We start from the raw sequence: 22,634 nt of genomic DNA, 5'->3' as shown, positions 1-22,634 counted from the left end.
GATAATATCTAACTCAATAGTCAAAACAACCTGAGGCAGGTACTATTATATTTCTATTTTTAGATGTGGAAACTAAGACACAGAGAAGATAATTTTCCCAAAGTGTCTGAGCTCAAAAGGGGTGGAGCCAGGTTTTGAACCAAGGCAGCCTGACTCTTCCTTAAATATATTGACTTGCTCTGGTAATTCTTCCCTCTCTCTCGTGTCAACAATTTTTCTGTCTTCATGGAATCATTCCTATCCGCCTTCAAATGTGCTGTAATCATTTGTATTATTTTAAAAAGTCAATTTTCCTGTCTCCCTTTATAGCAAAAACTCATTAAAAGAATTATCTCTACTTATTATCTTTCTTCCCATTGTTTCTTGAATCCACTCCAGTCAGACTCACACTCCTACCACTTTGCTGAAACTGCTCTTGTCAAGGTCACCAGTGACCTCACCATAGCTAAATGTCACGGTCAATTCTCAGCTCTCATCTTACTTGACCTTTTAGCACTATTTCCTATAACAGATCCTTCCTTTGTCTTCCAGGACATTATCCCTGCTTTCTTTGTTTTTTTGTTTTTCCTATTTCCCTAGCTGCTCCAGTTTCCTTTTGTGGGTTCTTCATATTTCCAACTTCTTAATGTCAGAGTCCTAGACTGCTTCTCACTTCTATTCATAATCACTCCCTCAGTGATATCATTCTGTCTTGTGACGTTAAATACCACCTACGTGCTGTTGAATTCCCAAATTTATATCTGCAGTCCAGATCTCTCTTCCAAACTCCAGATTTGTATATCCAACTGACTACTTGTCATTCCATTTGGATGTCTAATTGGAATCTGAAATTTAATATGTCCAAAACCAAACTGCTGATATTTTCCCCACAATCTGATCTTTTCATTGTCTGGCTCATTTCAATTAATGGCCATACAATATTCCAGCTGCTTAGGTCAAAAACTTTGGCATCACCTTTGACTCTTCCCTTTTTCTCATTCCCTCACCTCAGTCTAAATTCAATCTTAATGATTTCATCTTCAAAATATATTTGGACTCTAACCACTTTTTACCAACTTTACTGCAATCATTGTGGCATGGTTGGATTATTGCAACAGCCTCTTAATGGGTCTCCCTGATTTCACCCTTAACCTTCTAACCCACAGCAGCCTGAGTGATCTTGTTAAAGCCTAAGTCAGAGCATGCCACCTTTCTTATCATAATTCTGCAATGACTCCTCATCTCATTTGAAGCAAAAGCTAACGTCTATACGATGGCCTATGGCCCTACCCCAGTGGTTTTTAATCATTACTATATATTAGAATCACCTGGAGAACTTTTAAAAAAAATTCTGGTCCTCACTCCCAAATAAAATGAAGCCATATCTCCAGGAGTGATAATATGTGGTATGGCCCAGGTATCTGCAGTTTTTCATAGTTCCTCAGGTAATTCTGAGAATCAGAAAGGGTTGAGAGTTCCTGACTTCATTATCCCTTAATCTTCTACTACTCACTATCCCTGGCTTATTTCTATTCCAATCACATTGGCCTGCTTGCTGGAGGATGCCAGGCACGCTTTTCCCTCAGAGTCTTGGCACTAGCTGCTCCCTCTGCCTAGTATGTCCATCCCCAGTTCCCATGATGGCTCACTCCCTCACCTTCTTCAAGTCTTTGCACAAAAGTGGCTTCTCTATGAAGCCTTTCCCGGTTCCCATTTCAAAGTGCATTAATCTTTTCTGCTTTATGTTCATCTATAGCCTTATCATCCTTATCATCTTAAATATTATGGTTTTACTTCTTTTAGTGCATATCTCCCCTAGCTAGAATGTAAGCGAGCTCTCTGTGGGCAGGGATTGATCTGTTTTATTTACTGCCATATCTCCAGTGCCTGGTGCATAGTATCCATTCAGTAAATAAATGTTGAGTAAATGAATTATATGACAAAATAACACATAATAAAGCAAGATTAGGGTAACAAGGCATCCAAGTAAAATGAAGAGCAGAGGAAAATCCAGGTAAGTAGTTAAGTCTATTTGCCTTTAGTTCAAGGGCAAAGAGGTGTCCACAAACTAAGTCTATATGCTCACTAATAAAATTTGAGATTGATTCTCAAGCTAGTCAAGAGGTCCTTGAATTTTTTAAGTCCATGAACCTCTTTGTTAGTCTGGTGAGGCTTATGGAAGTCTTTTCAGAATAATGTTTTTAAATAAATAAAATGAAATCCATAGAATTAAAAGGAGACCAATTATTTTGAAATATAGTTAGAATAATTTTTAAAGGTTGTAACATAATGATATATGTGCCTCTATATTAGTATGTCAAAATCAGAGGTCAACAAACTTTTTCTCTAAAGGGTTAGATAATAAATGTTTTTAGCTTTGTGGGCAATATAGTCTCTCGGAACTACTCAACTCTGCCATTGTAGCATGAAAGCAGCCGAAGATAAAATATATACGTGAATTAGCATGACTGTCTTCCGATAAAACTTGAGCTACAAAAGCAGGCAGCAGGCAGTTTTCCAAATAATAAGGTCTACTGATTAGTCTAATAACTATGATGGTTTTGAAGTGGCAGTGATCCTAAATGATATTTTGAGATACCTATTAATACAACACCTGTAATGTGATATAAAAAATTTTGTGATTTTTGTTGGTGACAAAGTCACAGGTGCTGCTAATATTAACTATAATTTATACACTCATAGTTGAAGGAAACACTAAGTTATAGTTAAAAGTCAGTAAAATAAAGATGTAATTTTTCCCATCCAAATTCACAGACCCCCTAAATTCTGTTCATGGACCCCAGTGTAAGAACCCCTGAGCTAGGAGTCTTGATTAACAGTTCAAAATACACATATTAACAACAGAATAAGATTTAACTCAGAGTGAATGAAAATCCCTTCTTAGTTGAGTAAGTTTAGAATAGACCCAGATCCTGGTCACATATAGCTTTGTGGTGGTTGTATCGGCTGATGGCAAGAATTGATCTCCACAATATCTCACAGCCCCTAGTAAAGGGTGTCAGGAGCAGCTACTAAATAGAAACAAGCCTGGAAGGAAGTGAAGAGGACTGAATTTGATTGTTTGAAGTGCAGAGAAGGAATGAGCAGGCAGGGATCTTCCATCAGTTTTAAAATTCTGAGGAAGTTGCACAAACTTATCGAATTGTCAAGATTTGCAGGCATTGATGAGCCTGGTTCTGTACATACATACATACAATGAAAAGGAGTATTATTAAGGGAAGCAGTGGAAGGCCCATGACCTTTTCTGGAAAATGGCAGATCCTTTCTCTATAATTCCAACATTACCCAGAAGCCTCCAACTTCTTAGAATTCCTAGTTTAAAACTGCAAATATGCCAGCAATAACTTTCAAACACCACAATTTCCGCTAATATTGCCTCATACCCAATTCGGCTTTATAGCGCAGTTCCAATGTAATTGTAGCTACTGCATTGATTGGGTCAGAGAATCTATGTAGATTTCTAACCAGATCCAAGCAAGAACTTTTTCAGGACCCAGAAACTTATTGCCCTTTAGAGTGGTAGTTAAGCGAAAAAGAAAAAACCTGGTATTTTGAATTTATGGCAATAATAGAAAAATTGCTAGCTGCTTTTGATGAAGGAGTTTACAGTGAATACAACACTGCATATATTGACTTCATATTTCAGTGCACATTCAGATTTATTGATTAGAGAAGGACTGACTCAAATCAAGATTGATTTGATAGAAATCACAGTCTGCTTATTTATCATGTGGAGAAAATTTACACATCTACCTAAGCATAGGGGTATTAGTTATTGACTCTGAATTAAGACTTGGCTGAGTGTCAAGTTTCCACTGGCAGTCTATAGACCTCTTTCGAGAAAATTCTTGTTTGCATTTGAGCAAGAAACCATGAAAGGAACATTTTGGTTGTTTAAACATCCAAAAGCACTTTGAAAAATCAAAATATAGTACAATGTTGTTAACTGGTATTTGTGGTGATACTAAGATTGTTGGCTGAATGAAATTTTCTTTTATTCTATTTATAAAGAAAGCAAATGAAGAATAATGTTAACAAGAGGACAAGATTTCAAGCACTTTAGTTATACTCATTTATAAGTAAATATTAGTATACCAATTAGAAATCATTCTCTAATAAGGCAGGATGTTAAATAGTCTCGGAACAGCCATTCAAAAGCAGTCTCTTAAGTTAACTGTACTTAGAAGTACTTGGTTAAATTAGCAGTAATTTAGCTAATATTTGTGAAGTACTTAGATTATGCCAGAATGTGCTATATATTTTTCGCAGATAGTCTTTTAAACCCTTTAAAAAATCCCTAATAAGTAGGTATTGGTATTGTTCTCATTTTACATTTGAGAAAACTGAGTTTCAGAGAGGCTAAGTGACTTGCCAGCGGTCTCACAGACAATACATAGAGATGGAATAAAAACTGGTTCCACTGGGTTCTTCAATTTGTGAGTTCTTGAGTCAATTATTCCCCCCTCACAGTGAGGAGGGAGTAGGGAAATCGGGAAGAGAAAGAGCAGATTAATAATATTTAATTGAAAATCCTAAATTTCACATCTTTCAGGAATTAATCACTCAGGGCACTGGTTCCTAACTACAAACCAAGTGGCATTAGATTTTGGAAGAAAGGGCTTAACCCAGTTTGCTACTGGTTATTTTCCTTCAGTACAATTGCATTGCAAGGGAAATACCTGCTCACAAGTGTTAAGGGCCTTATTACTGTTCAAATGCCCTTTTAATACTCTTTATGCTGGCAAGGGTACATTACAAATGAAATACAGGAGAGGAATAATTCAAACTCCTTGGATGGTGGCATTTTGTAAACCTCAAAGCCATAGTACAAATCTCTCTCAAACCTCTGGAAATCCATCTTCATAGCATAGAGTAGGTGGGAAGGGGCTTGCAAATCCTTTTCAACCTGACAGCTCAAAAACCTAACTTGTTTTCTGATTCCTCAGCTGTGACAGGTCGGTGGCGGTGTATTTTTCACTTCAGAAGCCAAGAACTTTTGCTAGAATATGAAGGCCAGAGCAGCTGGGCTTTAATGCTAGATTCTGCACAGGGAAGACAAAGGAAAAAACAGGATGAAGTATATGTCAGGTCTGTTCTGGTGTTTTTGCATAAAATGCATTTGATAATAAACATTAGATTTTGAAAGTTCCTGTGCCTTTAGACACAATGTCTTGGCAAATTCTCAGCATCTTGCCTACCATCTGTATACACCCATTTGCTCCACTTAGTTAACCTATTCCTAACTCTTACTCCTCAAGGAAGTGTATCTCCACACAATTTGAGGTGGCAAATAATCTGTCTGCCCCCAAATATTACTCTACCACCTGGCTACTGAGCCTGAAATTTCCACTATGGTTCATTTATTCTAATTTTGTCTACTTACTACATCTGTTTATCCTTCCAGCTACCCACCAATCTATCAAAAAAATATTGTCTGCTCTGTGCCAATCACTCTGTTGCATTCTGGAAATTCATTGATAATTAAAGCAGACGTGGCTTTTGCCTTTGAGTGTACGGCCTATTGGGTGAGACACAATAGACATGTAAAGGGACACAGAAGTGATTCACTTTAAATTGTGCTATGTGCTATGATGAATATGAATGCAATGGGTGTCATGACAGAAGATAACAGGAAGGAATCTACATAGCGTGCTCAGGTGTCAGTTTAGTTGAAACTTTTTTTTTTTTTTTTGAGACAGGGTCTTTTTCTGTTGCCCATACTGCAGTGCAGTGGTGTGATCATAACTCACTGGAGCTTCAACCTCCTGAGTTCAAGCGATCCTCCTGCCTCAGCCTCCCAAGTAACTGGGACTACATGCATATGCTACCACACTTGGCTAATTTTTAAATGTTTGCACAGATGGGGTCTCACCATTTTGCCTAGGCTATTCTTGAACTCCTGGCCTCAAGTGATCCTCCTGCCTTGGCCTCCCAAAGTTTTGGAATTATAGGCATGAGCCACCATGCCTGGCCTCAGTTGAAACTTACATTCTACTAGAGGGAACTCCATTTAAAGTACATATACAGCTGGGTGTGGTGGCTCATGCCTGTAACCCCAGCACTTTGAGAGGCCAAGGCAGGAGGGTCCCTTGAGCCCAGGAGTTTGTGATCAGCCTGGGCAACATACTTAGATCCCATCTCAAAAAAATTAAAAATATAAATATAAATAAAATACACATATACCATGTAGCAGGGGTATGCACTAACTTACTAGAGTGGTCACATTCACAGAGGATAGGACTCTGAGGGCATGGGTCTCAGAATAGATCGGTTTTTTTGGTAGACTGTGGGTCAGAGAGAAGAGAAGTAGACCAACTGAATACTAAGTGTTGTTTAAAAGGTTATCTTTCCTCATTCCAACCTTAGCACCAAGAGGTAGGTAGGTGTCAACTCTATTCTAGGGATAGAAAAAGCAGTTTCTGAGAGGTTAAGCAATTTGACCAAGGTCACAAGGTTAGTTGGTGGCAAACCCTAGGAATAGGAAAGCTAGAGTGTTATATGTGGGGAGGAGTAGGGGGTTGGATAAAATCTAAGGCCTACCAAAAGGAAAACAGAGGCAAAAAAAAAAAAAAAAAAAAAAAAAAAGGATATAATGTCATTAACCAAACATGAATTAAAAGACCTGGTCCCGTCTTTAAATTGGTTACAATTCACCTGCAGAAAGATGAGAAACTCACGATAAAGGGCAGAATAGTATAAGCAATATTAATAGTCAAGTCAAAACTGTGCATTATGACTGAGGAAGATAAACAAGAAACATGCAAGGGAGGAGTCAGGAAACTTTGAAAAGGCTACTGGGAGGAGGTTGTCAAAGCCATTGAAAATGGAGACTTCCTTTAAATACAGTGCTTGCTTCCTCTTGTTTGGATGAAGTAGTTTTAGATTTCAAGCAAGTTAGGTACACAACAATGATTACTGAACTGTCTGGAAGGTCAACAGACACATTATGATCATTGAGTTATGAATCACTGAAGGCTGTATGGGTCCAGGCAACATCCCATCTGCGGGTGCTATTTCAGGTCGAAATGCATAATATCAGTTGTTGTCCCCAGCTCCACTTCCCGTCACTAAAATGTGACAGTGATTAAATGCAAAATGCAAATATTACAGTATGTAAGTACAAATTTAAAACAATAATGGCCTCTTGTCAGACAATACGGAAAGGCAAAGTTGCATGGAATTTGTTATTATACTTGCAAATGCAGCAATATTTACAATGGGTTGACACAGAGCTACATAACCCAATACAAGGCGAGGGAAGAATTATGGAAAGCAGGAAAGCAAAATTGTGAACACAGAACACTGCCTTTAAGGAATCACAAAGGAAGGCATGAAGAGGGAGGAAAACAGTTTCAAGGTCAGTGTTCCTAAGACATTTTGGAATAGCCCCCATGCTCCTAATTTCTTTTATGAATCAAAGCAGAAGCCAAAGGATGAGTTTTTTGAAGTTTGCTTATGGCCTAACGTCCTCAGTGTCAACTCTAATTTCTTAATTGTCTTATACTTCTTAAATCTCTCATTTTTCTATGAACCATGAGATCCACGAGGCCAGAAACCATGTCTGTCTTGTTCACCATTCTATTTCTAGCATCTAACAGTGCCTGGCATGTAGTGCCTGCTCAATAAATATTTGGTATTTGAACGAATAATTGTTCTCCTGGCTGCCTTGAAAGCTCTCGTGGCTTTTCTCTCCTACTAAGAAATTGCCTTCAGGCTCTGTATCTCTCCTTATCCAATTATTTTCACTAAAACCTGCTTATTTTATATCTTATTCTCTCAGAGACTCTCTAAAGAGAGAAGATTTTAACAATAAGATTAATAGTTTCAGACACTGCATTAATCTGGGTCCAACCAGAAAAATAGAAAACCACTGTAAGTGTTTAAAATAGAGGAAATTTAATGCCAGGAACCAGTTACACAGATGGTGGGGATACACATAAGGGCAGTCTTGCCTCCCAGATCAAGAGTATGTTGAAAGCAGTTCTCTTGATGCTTAATTCTGTTATGAGCTCATGCAATCTAAGGGTTGGAAAGAATCTTAAACTTCGTTAAGCTCCAACTCATCAGATGGCTGTTGTGCCACAGATGGCTATTGCCTACTCCAACATCTCCTCTTCTCTTTCTCCTCAGGCACAGAATGCCTATTTTTAGATGAACACATTTCTACCCAGAATCAAAGAGATTCTGTTTTTCTGACCTTCCTTGCAGCTAGCCAAGGCCATGAGACTAACTTTTAGGCAGTAATATGTAAGCAAAGGTGTCATGTGGGACTTCCAGGGAGGTTTCTGAAAAGGAGTGGACACATTTAAGAGGCGCTTCTTTTGGTTTTTCTTCCCTCCTTTTTGAGGCCTATAGTGAAGACATGTTGTGGGAACTCCATGGGCCCATGAAGTATCCTTGCGGGTAGAAGACATGGGATAGGATTATACAACAGGAAGACAGGACCCTAGGTCCGTGATGACACTAGAGAATTATCCTGTAGCTTTGGACTGCCCACTTCCAAACCACTTTCACATGAAAGAAAAATAAACTTCTATATTATTTAGCCATTGTTGTTGAGTTTTCTGATCTTTTGCTTTCTTTCTATTATATACAACTGAATCTAATCCTAACTAATCCGGTTATATCGTTTTTATTGCATCTGAGACAAACGGCCATTTAACTTTGGCTTGGATACTTCCTGTGGTGGGAAACTTACTAATTCTTTGGGTGGACTTTGTATCTTTGAACAGCCATTACTAATGAAAAATTTTCTTAACTGATTGCAAATTTATATTTATTAAGATTTTACTTAAGGGTGTTTAAATGGTTTGGGGTCACAAAGAGCCTTCAAATTAGTTTTTCACGTCACGTATTTGAAGATATGTCATGTTCCTCGGAGTCAGCTCATCTCCAGTTTAAATATCTCCAATTCTTTCAACTACTCCCTACAAGACATCGTTTCTTCATTTCAATAAGTTTGACCTAGCTTCATGTATTAGTTCACACAGCAAGCCCTATGGAAAAGAGCTCCAGGCTATGAGATTCAGCTATGTTGCCTGCAGCCCAGTTTATTTAATTTATTCAATTGAATTAAGGAAAAGGTACTTTCTACTTGCTCTTGTGTAAATTAGCAGCCTGAAGTTTACATAATGGACCTCACTATTTTGGGTGGTCTAAAATTGAGGTTAAAACAGACACGATTATTTAATCCTATACTATATTATTATCAGTGTGTTCAGCAAGAGACTTAAAGTTTTAATTCATTATTAACCACATTGTACACAAACCAGCTTCTCCTTTTACACAGTAATGAGGCAACATTCCCAGAGTCATTAGCTATTGCTTAATCTTTTCAAACAAAGCTCCCTTCTTAAATGTTTCTGTGGATGTAGCCAATTCAGACTGTTGGGCTCTCATCTCCAGGGCCGTCTGCTTAGCACCTGTCGATCACTTCTAATGGCAACATATTCTTGGAGTCTACTGAGAAACGGCTTTCCATATGTGTTAGAAGAAATTTATAGTCTTTCAAAATGTGCGTCTAAGAGTTATGCTTCTCCCCCACCACCCAACTAGAAGAGTGGCAAATGCCATTGGCTCCTACCTGTCAAATTCAATAAACTAATTTTTTTGTCATCTCAGCTGACACTTCTATGGCATTTCACACTGTTGACTACCTCATTTTCAAAATTATCTACCCCTTTGTTTACCAACATGGCATCCCTACTGGTTCTTCTTCTGTATGTGGCCATTTCTCAATTTCCCGTGCTGGGTCCTCTTCCTCTAATCACCACTTAATTGTTGCTGTTCTTCAGAGCCCTGACCATGGCCATCTGTGCTTCTCATTTTGCGCCTTTACCCCATACAATCCCATCTACTTCTGTATAATCAGCATAGGCTGATGACCTTTTAGTCTGTATCTCCAGCTCTGACCTCTCTCTTCTGAGCTCCAAATCAGCATTTTCAACTGACACAGGGGCGGAGCTCTTGATGACACACAGGCACCACAAACCATGAATCTTCAAAACTCATTATCTTCCCACCCACAACTCAGATATTCAAGCTAAAATCAGAGAATCAGGCACTTTCTTACCTTTCTGTAGTTATTCCTGTCAATAAACATGTCATTTAGAGATGTGAAAACTGAGGCTGAGTGCTCAAGTAGCTTGTCTATAAATCTTGCAGCTACTACAAGATGATTTTTTAAAATTTATTTTTTAATTTTCTTTTTTTTTTTCCTTTTTTCTAAGCCCATACCTTACAAGGACACTACAAGACAAATTCTAACACATTTCAGTCTAACTCTGGAGCTGGAACTCTTAACTCTTATGCTAAATTCCCCTTACTAGGTAGTTCTATTATAGAATATTTTGTCTTCATCTTGAAAATCAGAGAGCAAGACCCTGAGGGAAGAGAACACTTAAGAGGAAAGGGTTGTTGAAACATTAGGTTAGGAGGGAGGTGAGGTACCTGAACAACTAGGAGAAGTAAAAGCTCAAAAAGTGCAGGGAACAAAAGGCAGTTGAAGGAAAAAGTGCCACGAGCCAGGGCAGAGCAGGAAGGGCCTCAGGCCAAAATAGTCTCTCTTAGGGTCTTATTGAGAAACAAGTGACCTCACTAGGATTCAGTCAAGATTGTAGGTAAGCGGTTTCCAGGTGGGAAAGGAAAAAACCTTTTGGTAATCCCAAACTTTGATTTCCACATAACTTGTATTGAAATCAAAAGGGCCTGTTGACTGATACATGTGAATGGTAAACATGATGAATAGCTGCAAAACATAATAATTGGCATTACTTTGGAACAGAAGCAAAGGTACAATTATCATAGCCCATTCAGCCATGAAAATTAGAAGCAAATTGACAGTAAAATAATTATTCTCAAAACATTTTTTCAACAGTTTTATTAAGCATCCTTCTACTGTAGTCATTTTTATTTCTTCTGCTCCAAATTCTGTCAGCCACTTTTTTTTTTTTTTTTTTTTTTTCTGGCTTTACACTTAGCAACCCATTAAGAATGGAACTCATTTTCAGTACACAAAAGGCTTTGGGACAGCAAATTTCTTTAATTTTAACACTCTCTCAGTATCCGCTGCTTGACCAAATAGATATATTCCAACAATATTGGCTATAAGATAAATTCTATTTTGCTCTTGCTTACATTAGAATGCTGAGGATGTGTTCCCATGAGTTTCTCCCTCCTTGTACCCCACCGAATGGAATGTTAAAAATACGGAGAAAGGTCAGTATCAAGAAGACATTTCTTAGATAGCATTGATGCCGTGATTATTAGGGGGTGGGGGAAAGGTGTTTTGTTTGGGTTCTTTCTTCTGCCATAGGTCCACTGTTCCTCTTACCCTTTTTCAGGAAAATAATTTATTCTAAACCTGTTATTCTAAACCTGTTTGTCTTCACTCTTATTATGGATCTAAATAGTATCTAGAAAGTATAGGTGTGATGCTGTATCTCACCACTAAGTGCTACGTTTTAATACAAGTTACTCCAGCATGAAAATTCCTTACATTATATTCTTAGCTACTTTAAAAAGTAAGGTAAATGAACTTCTTTATCAATATCTAAATTAGAACTCAGGTAAAGTGAATTTGCTTAAAGCAAGGAGCAAGGTAAATTTATTTAAAACATGGGAACATTTTAGTTAAAATTCACATTTCTATCACCTCCTTCTAAATGACATTGTCAAAATGCTTTCACATGGCTTATGGTTTCATTTATAAAGTAGCTAGAAAAAAGCCCAATACTTAACCCTAAATAGCTACTGATTTGTTTTTGAGGTAACTGAGGCCGTACAGCCTTTATAAATTGATTAAAAGGCAGGAATGATAATTTCTTTCATGTGTCTCAGTTTCTAAATGCCAAGTTTGTTATCCTTAGACTAGGCATATAACCTCTGGGTTGTTATATTTAAAATAATAACTTATCACTGTCCTGTTTTCTTATAGTATTATATGAATTTATGGATTAATAATCAGAAAATTCCTTCTGGATGAATCTGGCTTTTGTTTCAAGGTGTCTAGCAGGCACACAATGATATAACTAGCTTATGAATTCTGAATTTTTAATTCAGTATTCAGATTATATTCAGAATTCAGAAAGTAATTCCTTTCTCTGAATTACTTTGTCCTTTTCTCATGTTTTTATAAGAATTTAAGGCCTGCCAGATTGGATCATGCCAGTATTTCCTATAGTGTAAGATTCTACCTTCAACTGTGGCATTAAGAGAAATTTTGTGGCAAGATGGATATATTTGCTTTTCATGACAGCAACCTTAAAAGCTTAGGAACAATCCCTAATAATCTTTTTTGCCCATATTTAAAAATTATTCTTATTATTTTTAAATTGACAAATTAAAATTATATACATATATGGTATACAGCATAATTCAAATATGTATACATTGTGGGATGGCTAGATCAAGCTAATTAACATATGCATTACCTCATAGACTTATCATTTTTTTGTGATGAGAACACTTAGAATCTACTTTCTTAGTAATTTTCAAGCATACAATACATCGTTATTAACCACAGTCACCATGTTCTACAATAAATCTCTTGAAATTATTCTTCCTGTCTAAATAAAATTTTGTGTCCTTTGATTCCTAATAACCTTAACTACTCTCCACTCATTAAGGATCTGTCATACATAATTTTTTCTTAACATCATTGTAACCTTCTTATATTTTTCATTTGGATTACTATGTTTTTCTACATACTGATAAACAACTGATTTGACTAAAATTTATCCACTGAATTGCCTGATTTATTGACAGAGTAAGCTGAATGTTTTGGCATTTTATAGATGTAGCCAAAGGCACACACCAAACAAGCAAACTGAATGGGAAAATGCTTGTGACAGTTTGGCCTGAGGGTACTGTCAAGCTCCCCTGGCATTCTAGAAGATCCCTTTCCAGGGAAAGCAAAGCGCATGGCAAGACAAATTATCAGATCAGGTCAGCATCAAATTTCAATAACCATGGAAAAAAATGTAGGAACGGGTGGCAGACCCGAATCAAGAGCTAAGCACCAGGTGGTATCAAACATATATGAGGGTGTGACTTATCTGACCTTTTTATGACATTTGACCTTGATGGTCACTTGATTTCAAGATAAGAGTTGGGAAACTCCTGTGGCTTGGGCCATATGGTTCCAGATGATTCAGTTACTGACAAAATCACTAATGGGGGAAGATATTTATAGAAGTGTAGAATCCCAAACTAACAAGGATTGGGCCTGCTCTAATAGATACTGACCACATTTCACTTGCACTGTTAGATTCCTTTTTGAAAACTGTCTCTTAAAGGGATGGTTTCAGACTGTAGTCTGAAATATGAGTCTTTTCAGAAGAGGATTACTAGTGAGATGAAGGGACTCCAACTCATGACATAAGGAACCCAGGATGTTTAATTAGGAGTAAAAAATACTTAGGGAGGGTTATTTTTTAGAGGAGGGATCAAATTTGTCCCGTGTGGCTACATATAACAAATCTAGGAACAGATTTCAGCTTGATATAAGGAAGAATTTTCTGTGACTTGGATCAGCGCTAACAAAAATGGGCAGCCTTAACAGCATTGCCTGTTATCATAGGTCTTTGGATACACTGAGGTAGGGTACACAATGGGCAGGAAGAGGGTAGAGGGGAGTTCTGAAGTGTATGAATGCTTGGGCCAAGTCAGTCATTAGTAGACTACCGGATCTGTATGACCAGTTAGTGAAGATTCAAGAAAAAACAAAAATACTGATATAGATTTCCAACTTTTAATTTTTTTAACCAAGTGAAGTCTGATAAGGTTTTAGAGGGGCAATGGATATCATTTCCCTTGTCTTCCTGAGTCTGAAATTCATCAGAATTTGGAGCCAGAATGCCTGGGTTTGAATATAGACTGTCACTTACTAGCTGAGTGACCTCAGGAAAATTATTTAAACCTTCTGTGCCTCAGTTTCTTCATTTGTAAAATGGGGATAATAATACCTACCTCAAGTATAAAGCATGTGAATGGCATGTTGTTCATAATAAATGCCTTCAAAGTGTTAGCTATTAGCTCTTAATTGGCATACAGATACAGAAGTTAGCTGAAAGATCAAATGTCACCTTTAGCACAGATACAACTGAAGTGGAGATTGTGGATTTAGATCTTCAGTCAAATGGGTGTACTAATACGTCACCCCTGATCAGTTTACCCATCCAGTCATTGACCCATCTGTACAACTATAGGTCTTCTCCATAGAAGTTGGTTTCTTTCCTGTTTGTCATAGAATGTGGGCATTTTGTGGATAAGATGGCTCCAGAAAGTGAGAAACTCAGAAGGGGCCAAGTCAAAGACACTCACTTTTTTCTTTGAAACTTACTAAATAAAATAATTCACTTTTCCTACTATGGTGAGGAGTAAATGAAGAGTAGGGAAGGTAGGAGTATTTTTCTAGTGGAGCTCTCTTTCCATGTATATATGAGGCAAAAAATGAAAGTTCACCCTCTAAGGAGAACACTAGGGAAAGAAGAAAAAACAAACTATCATTTAAAACACCATCATTTCATACCCCAAAAGTAGAAGGGACATAATCTCAGAGTGAAGCAAAGTCCTTTAATACATTTAGCTTCCTACCACATTGCCCTTATTGTTTTACAGACCTGAAAGATTTCATTAGGATTTTGCACAAGTCCCTGAAACTGGCCTTTGGGAGCCACTGAAATAGATGACTTTTCAGATCCTTCTAACCATGAGATGTTTTAATTCTATGATAGAATTTCATTTGTACCTGGACCACAGAAGAGAACCAAGGGACTGGACCTAGGTCAAGGGACAGGCAGATCCTGAAAATGTGTTTGTAAAAGGGTTGGCAGTCAGACCCAGAGCAGAGTACTTTTTCTCCCTGGAATTCTTAATCATATTTCCCAACTGCCAGTATGGAGAAAAATTTATCTAAAAAGACCAGAGGGTTATCGTGAGGAGAACTCGATGTTGAACCTCTGTGCTCAATCTTGAGCTTTGGGCTCTCCATTGCCAGCCTGTGCACCATAATAGTTGGAAGAAAAGACAGAAATGCCAGTTTTGGCATCTCCCTCAGTAATAACATTTCAAATGTCTTCGCTTTTTTTGTCTTAACATTTTATTACCAGCTTGTAGTTCTTCTCATCCCACGTGTGGTCCCACATTCCCCCTTGTGAACTGATGAAGCTACGTTGCAGCAAATTGAAATAGAAAACCACATATCCAGGGTGATTTATCATTAATGTGAAATTCTATCCAAACCTGAAAGTCAAGGAACAGGAATCCCAAGCTGTTTCAAAATTCATATTACAAGACAGACAATCAGATGCCCCAAACCACAACATCTTGTCCTCTATTAATCGTACACTGACAGAGCCCTTTGGTTGCATTTGTATTTCCAAATAAATACAAACATATGTCACCATTTTTTATTGATTTTGGAATTTCCTAGGAAGGAAACGCTGTTAAATTATAACAAACGATGTCAACTAAAACAAATAGTGCAAAACCCATTAAGAAGGCATTTGTTGCAGAACTTGGTTTGATTTGTTGGCGTCAGTTGAAATCATGTCAAAATCATGTCTCTGGAAACCAAATAAAAATTTGTTTGCAAATTTGTCTTCAGCAAGCATTTCTAGCACATAAAAATCCTTAAGAATCAATATGGTTTTATTCAGTATGCAAATGTATTGAAAAGCATTACGGCAAAAATTCCATTGCTGAATTATATGATAGCGTTAGTGAATTAATAAATAATAATAGATGATAAATAATATAGGGACTGAACTAGATAATACATTTATGAAGAAGTAGAGGGAGAAAAAGATTAAAGGGATAGTCTTGGGAGAAGATCAATTTTCAGATAAGCTAAAATAACATTTTATATTCAGAAAATTAATGGAGTTAAGTCCTGTAACGCACAAAGTCCAGTTGAAGTAAGTTTCACTGCAGACTGTAAAAAGGAAAGGAGATGGAAATTGCCTAGTTCTGAAGTGATAACCATTGGAGTTCTAATATGAATCAGTCTGCATCTATGATTTGCATGACTGTGTTTGCCTTCCAGGTAATTGGGAATTTAATTGCTATCAGGATAAAATTTGAGTATTATTTGCAAATTATATCAATGCAATGCATCCCAATGTGTGTTTTTGAGAGTGATTGTAATTAGGCAAATGGAAGGGCTTCAGTTGGTGCTGGACTTCAGTATAGAACTTAAAAAGAGCTTATCTTCAGCATGCTCCAGATTCTCTACTGCTACTACCCTCTTGTTCCTCACCTTACAGTGGTGTTCGAACTGCATCTGACCTTTTTGTCCCTCTCTCTGTTTCCTCCTCACACTGAAACAGACCCCTTCTAATCTCATTCCTGATATGTTTAAAGGAGCTCGTTAATGTCTTTATCCCTTATCTCTCCCAGATACTTTCTTTCTCTTTTTGCAAAGTAAAAAAATACAAAACCCAAGCTGAATCTCAACCACCATCTACTATCACCATAGTTTTATAAAAAGAAGGGGGCTTTAATGCCTCCCAGCCCCCAGGACATCATCTCAGGAAGGACATCATCTCAGAAAAATAGACAGCTTTTAACTGAATACATTTAGCTTTTTGACAAACTCTCATTACATTGACCTTATTTTCTAATTTTTTTTTAAAAGCCAAATTTTATCACAGCCCAGCACTATTTTGTAAACTGATGTCTGAAAACTGCTGTGATGTTGCAAAGGGAAGGGGTACTGATTTTTTGTGGTGGGGTAAAGTATAGTTATGGAACAAAGCAGGATGAAGCTAGGAGGTTCATCTTAGGGATCAGACAGTAGCAACAGGCTCTGGGGTAAAGTAGAAAGAATACATGGAATATAGGGACGACAAGTAAGGCTATATCGGTGGGGAAGCATGTTGGAGAGGGTTACAAGGACTTTACAAACATGGCTACTCAAGGGGAAATGACTATAGGTTCTTCCCATGGCTCTTACAACCTCCTTGACATGAATGGTTAGAATTGTAGGACTTTGTAGGGTGTGGCTGGCCTTTTGCTGGCCATGTCACACTGTGCAGCCAGCTTCCTTGCTGCAGTGATTGGATATTGCAATTCCCCTTCCTCTGTAAGCACCACTGATATAAGCCCATTTTGGGTTGGCAAGACAGCATTTTTTATTGATTTGAATTCTGCAAAGTGTTCTGTAAGCAAAGTCTTCTAGAATCAGGGAGAGCAAAGTTGCTGAATTATGCATATGTTATATGTACATAGTATATTTGTACGCGTGTGTGTATTCCAACTTCTAAAACAGATTATACCAGTTTCTTTTTTTTTTCCTTTGCGAAAAAAAAAAAAAAGACCAAAAGAGCTCAATCAAAGCTTCAACTAAGTGATGTCAGGGTTCCAGCTTTGGGGGTTGTTAGAAGCATCCTGAGGAAAAATTCAACAGAACAATGCCCTGTTGTTACTTGTGAGTGAAATCTACAGACCATCAGAGGGAGTACTTTAGCTGCTGTGAAAGGGCTCAGAGGGAGCCAGATAATAAATGTACAACAATCCAATGTCAGAAATGATCACTATTGCAAAATGAGACTGAAAGTCTATTTTTTTTTTTTTGTTTTTTTTTTAGCAATTTATACAGATGAAGTCCCAACTCTGGCCATGGCCAATATTAGTTGGATAATTCTTTGAATCTGGCTAATGTGGAATCTTGCAAGGACAAAGAGGATTTGCTCATGAACTGGTAAGAGAGGTACTGGTCATGCATGCTTAAATGTGCTAATAGTTCTGGTCTTTAATGGTACCGACTTAATGAAGATGATGTTATGCATTTTTAATTGTTCGCCTATGATTCGACATTAGCCATGCCTTTCTAATATGAAGATTTGTTGGCCAGAACTGACATTAGCTGAAAGTGGATCCTTAACTTGTCAGTTCCTCCCACATCTTCCTTGCCTTTGTTTTCCCTAGTGCCTTTCAACTGAATTGATGAGCCCTATTTGCAGACCCAGATCACCCCCTAACCCTTTCCTAAATCAATGTTTAAAATGGCAGAAAATATATCAACAACCTCAGACTAATTTAACAGGGCTTGAAACACTGAGCCGGGAGTGAGCTTTGTGCATTCATTACACCCCTGAATTGCAGTGCTCCTCGCCCCCTTTCTAGGTTACTTTCCCTCTGTTCTCCCACTGTGCAGTTTGGTAATTTGGCCTTGTTTCCCTCTAGGACTAACTCCCCATGCAGAACCTTGCCTAACTCCTGCCAAACTTTTCTTCCTAGACTCTGCCCTAGCCCATTTCTTTGATACCTTATCAGTTGGCAAGATATGGACATATCATGATGATGATGCACACTGTGCTTCACTTCTGGGTTGAAACCTTTCTAGAAGTTCTTGTTACTGAGTTGGCTCTCCTCCCTCTGACTATTATTTGAGGCTATAAACACTGCTCTAGGTATTCCCAACTGTCCTGGCTGAGATCCTGCTCTGCAAACTGTGGTCAGATTCCCTCAAAACCTATTCTAGTTAATGGGTCTTTGCTTGGTCCAACTTCCTCTCCCCTCATGCATTGTGGCTGAATCCATCTATGATTTGTCTTTGTAGTTGATGTGAGGGTTTCTGCAAAAAGCTCTATCTCCAAAGTCTCCATCTATGATACTTGAAATTTCTTGCTATTAGAGATTCAGTACTTTGACATAGGATATTTTCTATAGGTAATGTCTGTAAGAATGCATATATTCCAGGTGTCTCAGGGTGTTCTAGGTTAAGCTGTGGTAATGAGTAAACCCAAATATGTAATAGCTCAATATAATAGTTTATTTCTTGCTCACATAGCAATCCTGTGTGGGTTCTCAAGTCAGCAGGGTGGTTCTCCTCCCCACAGTCATTTTGAGATTCAGGTTTTCCCCATTTTGTGGCCCCTCAATTCCCTAGGGCCTCATTGGCATCTATACACAGCTGGTGGAAGAAAAGAGCCAGACTGGAGTAAGACCCTTTTCTTAAAAGCTTTGACCTGAAGGTGGCGCCCTGTACGTATTCTCACATGCCATTGGTCAAAATTCAATCACATGTTCACATCTAATTGCAAGGGAGGCTGGGGAATGTAGTCTAGTCATTTTGCCAGGAAAAATATGGGAGAATAGATTTAGGAGGACAGCTAACAGTTGCTGCCATACCAAATAAGGATAACATGCTCACTCGTTTTCAGTCTTTAATGCCCTAACACAGTTTGGCTAATTAAATTGCTAATATCTTGGAAAACAGATGACGAAATAACAGGATATGAGCTAGGTCAGGAGAACAAAGTAGAGGAGTGTAGAGAATACATAGCCAAACATAGTTCATTGAATGGAAAGGTCAGATTTCCTTGAGGTGAAAAATTTGCAGAGATAGTGAGAGGTGACAACGTGCTAGCAGCCCTAGCTTGCTCTTGGCGCCTCCTCGGCCTCGTGTCTGCTCCGGCCGCACTTGAGGAGCCCTTCAGCCTGCCGCTGCGCTGTGGGGGCCCCTCTCTGGGGCTGGCCAAGGCTGGAACCGGCTACCTCTGCTCACGGGGAGGTGTGGAGGGGGAAGCGCGGGAGGGAGCCGGGGCTGTGCACGGCACTTGCAGGCCAGCACAGGTTCTGGGTGAGCACGGGCTCCACGGCCTCGCAGCTGGTCCCGCAGCCGGCGCCTGCTGGGCTTGATCAGGGAAGAGCTCCCTCTGGGCTGCCAGACTGTCCGGGCTAGGAGCCGCAAAGTCCTGCAGCGAGTGCCAGTGAGAAGTAAAGCTGGCTGGGCTTCTGGGACGGGTGGTTACTTGGAGAACTTTTCTATCTAGCTAAAGGATTGTAAATGCACCAATCAGTGCTCTGTGTCTAACTAATCTGGTGGGGACTTGGAGAACTTTTGTGTCTAGCTAAAGGATTGTAAACACACCAATCAGCACTTTGTGTCTAGCAAAGGATTGTAAACACACCAATCAGCACTCTGTCAAAACGGACCAATCAGCTCTCTGTAAAATGGACCAATCAGCAGGATGTGGGTGGGGCCAGATAAGGGAATAAAAGCAGGCCACCTAAGCCAGCAGGGGCAACCTGCTCTGGTCCTTTTCCACGTTGTGGTGGCTTTGTTCTTTTCCTCTTCCCAATAAATCTTGCTGTTGCTCACTCTTCCAGTCTGCACTGTTTTTATGAGCTGTAACACCACGAAGGTCTGCAGCTTCACTCCTGAAGCCAGCAAGACAACGAACCCACCAGGAGGGACGAACAACTCTAGATGGGAAGAATGAACAACTCCGGATGTGCCACCTTTATGAACTGTAACACTCACTGTGAAGGTCTGCAGCTTCACTCCTGAGGCCAGCAAGACCACGAACCTACTGGAAGGAATGAACAACTCCAGACGTGCCACCTTTAAGAGCTGTAACACTCACCGCGAAGGTCTGCAGCTTCACTCCTGAAGTCAGCGAGACCATGAACCCACCAGAAGGAAGAAACTCTGGACACATCTGAACATCTGAAGGAACAAACTCTGGACACACCATCTTTAAGAACTGTGTAACACTCACAACGAGGGTCCGTGGCTTTATTCTCAAAGTCAGTGAGACCAAGAACCCACCAATTCTGGACACAATAGGACTCTTAGAAAGTCAGGGGTTAGCCTGAGCACGGTGGCTCATGCCTGTAATCCCAGCATTTTCGGAGGCCGAGGCTGGTGGATCACTTGAGCCCGAGAGTTTGGGACCAACCTTGGTGACATGGTGAAACCTCATCTCTACTAAAGATACAAAAATCAGTCGGGCATGGTGGCGCCTGCTTGTAGTCCCAGCTACTATAGAGGCTAAGGTGGGAGGATTGCTTGAGCCTGGGAGGTGGAGGCTGCAGTGAGCCATGATTGTACCACTGCACTCCAGCCTGGATGACAGAGCGAGACTCTGTTGGAAGGAAGAAAGAGAGAGAGAGAGAGACAGAGAGAAAGAGAGAGAAAGAGAGAAAAAGAAAAGAAAAGAAAGAAAGAAAGAAAGATAGATCGGTCAATATGAGGGTACTGGGAACAGGAGAGACAAGGGGATGGAAACAAAGTAAAGATGAAAAGGATGTCTCAGTTTGTTTCAGGTTAGCCCTGCTTCTACACCCAAAATGCTTCCCTGGTGAGGGTCTTCAAAATGTGAATAATCCAGCGTTATATTTAGTTCTGTGTCATCTGTCTTTGTGAAAGAGAGGGAGCCAAATACTCCCAGAGCCTAGGTTCTTAGTGTATCCCACCAGGTTCCTGATCTTATAAGATTTTTCAACTTAGTACAAAACCAGAAGAATTAAAATCCCATCAATTTCACCATTCTTTGGTCTTTGCTCAGATCACAGTGAAAGGATAGTTTTCTTCCAGCTATTCGTTTGGTGTCAGGCTACCCACTGAGAGCCTTATTATATATGAGGCAAAATCTCTTCATATAGGAATGGGTTCTGTTTCCTGTTAGACATGCCACGTTACCCAAACAAGGACTGACCCCTAGTTCATTTATGTCCTCTTTTCCTCCACAGCCCGACAGACTGTGAGAGATTGACCCATGCTGGTGACCGACCAACACATCCTTAGCTAGCTGGGTCAGAGCATGAGTTTGTTCAGAAGGGGACAGGGAGGTGAGTGGGAAGCTGGAGGTTGCCAAGCAATGAACCTCAGATGTTATCTGCAGAGCTGTTAACGGGGCTGAATCTGATTTGTGTTTAGCCTGTAAGCACTTTGCAAAGGTAGATGGGAGGCAAAGGTCTGGAGATGCAGAGGCATAGAAACCATGGATTTTGCTTTTTAGCTTGTGTCCTGGATATGTTCACTGGGCAGCAAAAAGAATCATTGAAGGTGGAGAGTCACGGGCAGTCAATCCATTCTGGATGAATAGATTTCTAAGGGTCTAAGGGCCTCATTAGTATAGACAGTTATCCATGTAATGTGATGTGAGGCGTGCTCCAAAATATCATTTTCTTGCAGTGCCTGAAATCCCATCATTAAAGATCACCCTTTGAAAATCTTTCAAAGCAATTATAATAACTAAGTTTATTTAATAAGAAATTATGTAGCACTTACTATACACTAGACACTATTCTAAAGGCTTTATAGATATTAACACACTTATTCCTTGTAACAACCCTATGAGGAAGGTACTATGTTTAGTATCCTCATTTTACAGATGAGGAAACAGAGAGAGCGAGAGAGAGAGAGAGAGAGACCCAAGAACACACAGCTAGTGAATGGCAGAGCCAATATTACAAACCCAGGCAGACTGGCTCCAGAGTCTGTACTTTTAACCATTATTCTACACTGCCTTTTATATCATAGTATCTTACATTGATTTGGGGGAAGTGTAACCCATTCTAGCAGAAATTTATTAACCTAACCTTACTATTACCCCTTCCACCTAGTAAAGAGCAGCAAGACTCTGAATGATTTGCAGGGAAGAGGCATAAGGGGTCCTGATGAGAATAGTAGGGGAAGGAGGGTATCAGGATGAGGGTATTGTTAAAGGGTTAGATCCCCCAGCACTTAGTCTCCCTAAACATGCATCACTCAAGGAAAAGTGCTTTTATCTCTATCTTCTACTTTGTATGAATTGGAGACAGGGTCTCACTCTGTTGCCCAGGCTGGAGTGCAGTAGCATGATCATAGACCACTGCAGCCTCAACCTCCCGGGCCCAAGCGA

Source organism: Macaca thibetana, chromosome X (assembly GCF_024542745.1).
Source record: "Macaca thibetana thibetana isolate TM-01 chromosome X, ASM2454274v1, whole genome shotgun sequence".
Taxonomy (NCBI): Eukaryota; Metazoa; Chordata; class Mammalia; order Primates; family Cercopithecidae; genus Macaca; species Macaca thibetana.
The sequence above is the reverse complement of the archived record's forward strand: the minus strand, read 5'-3'. Positions refer to the sequence as shown.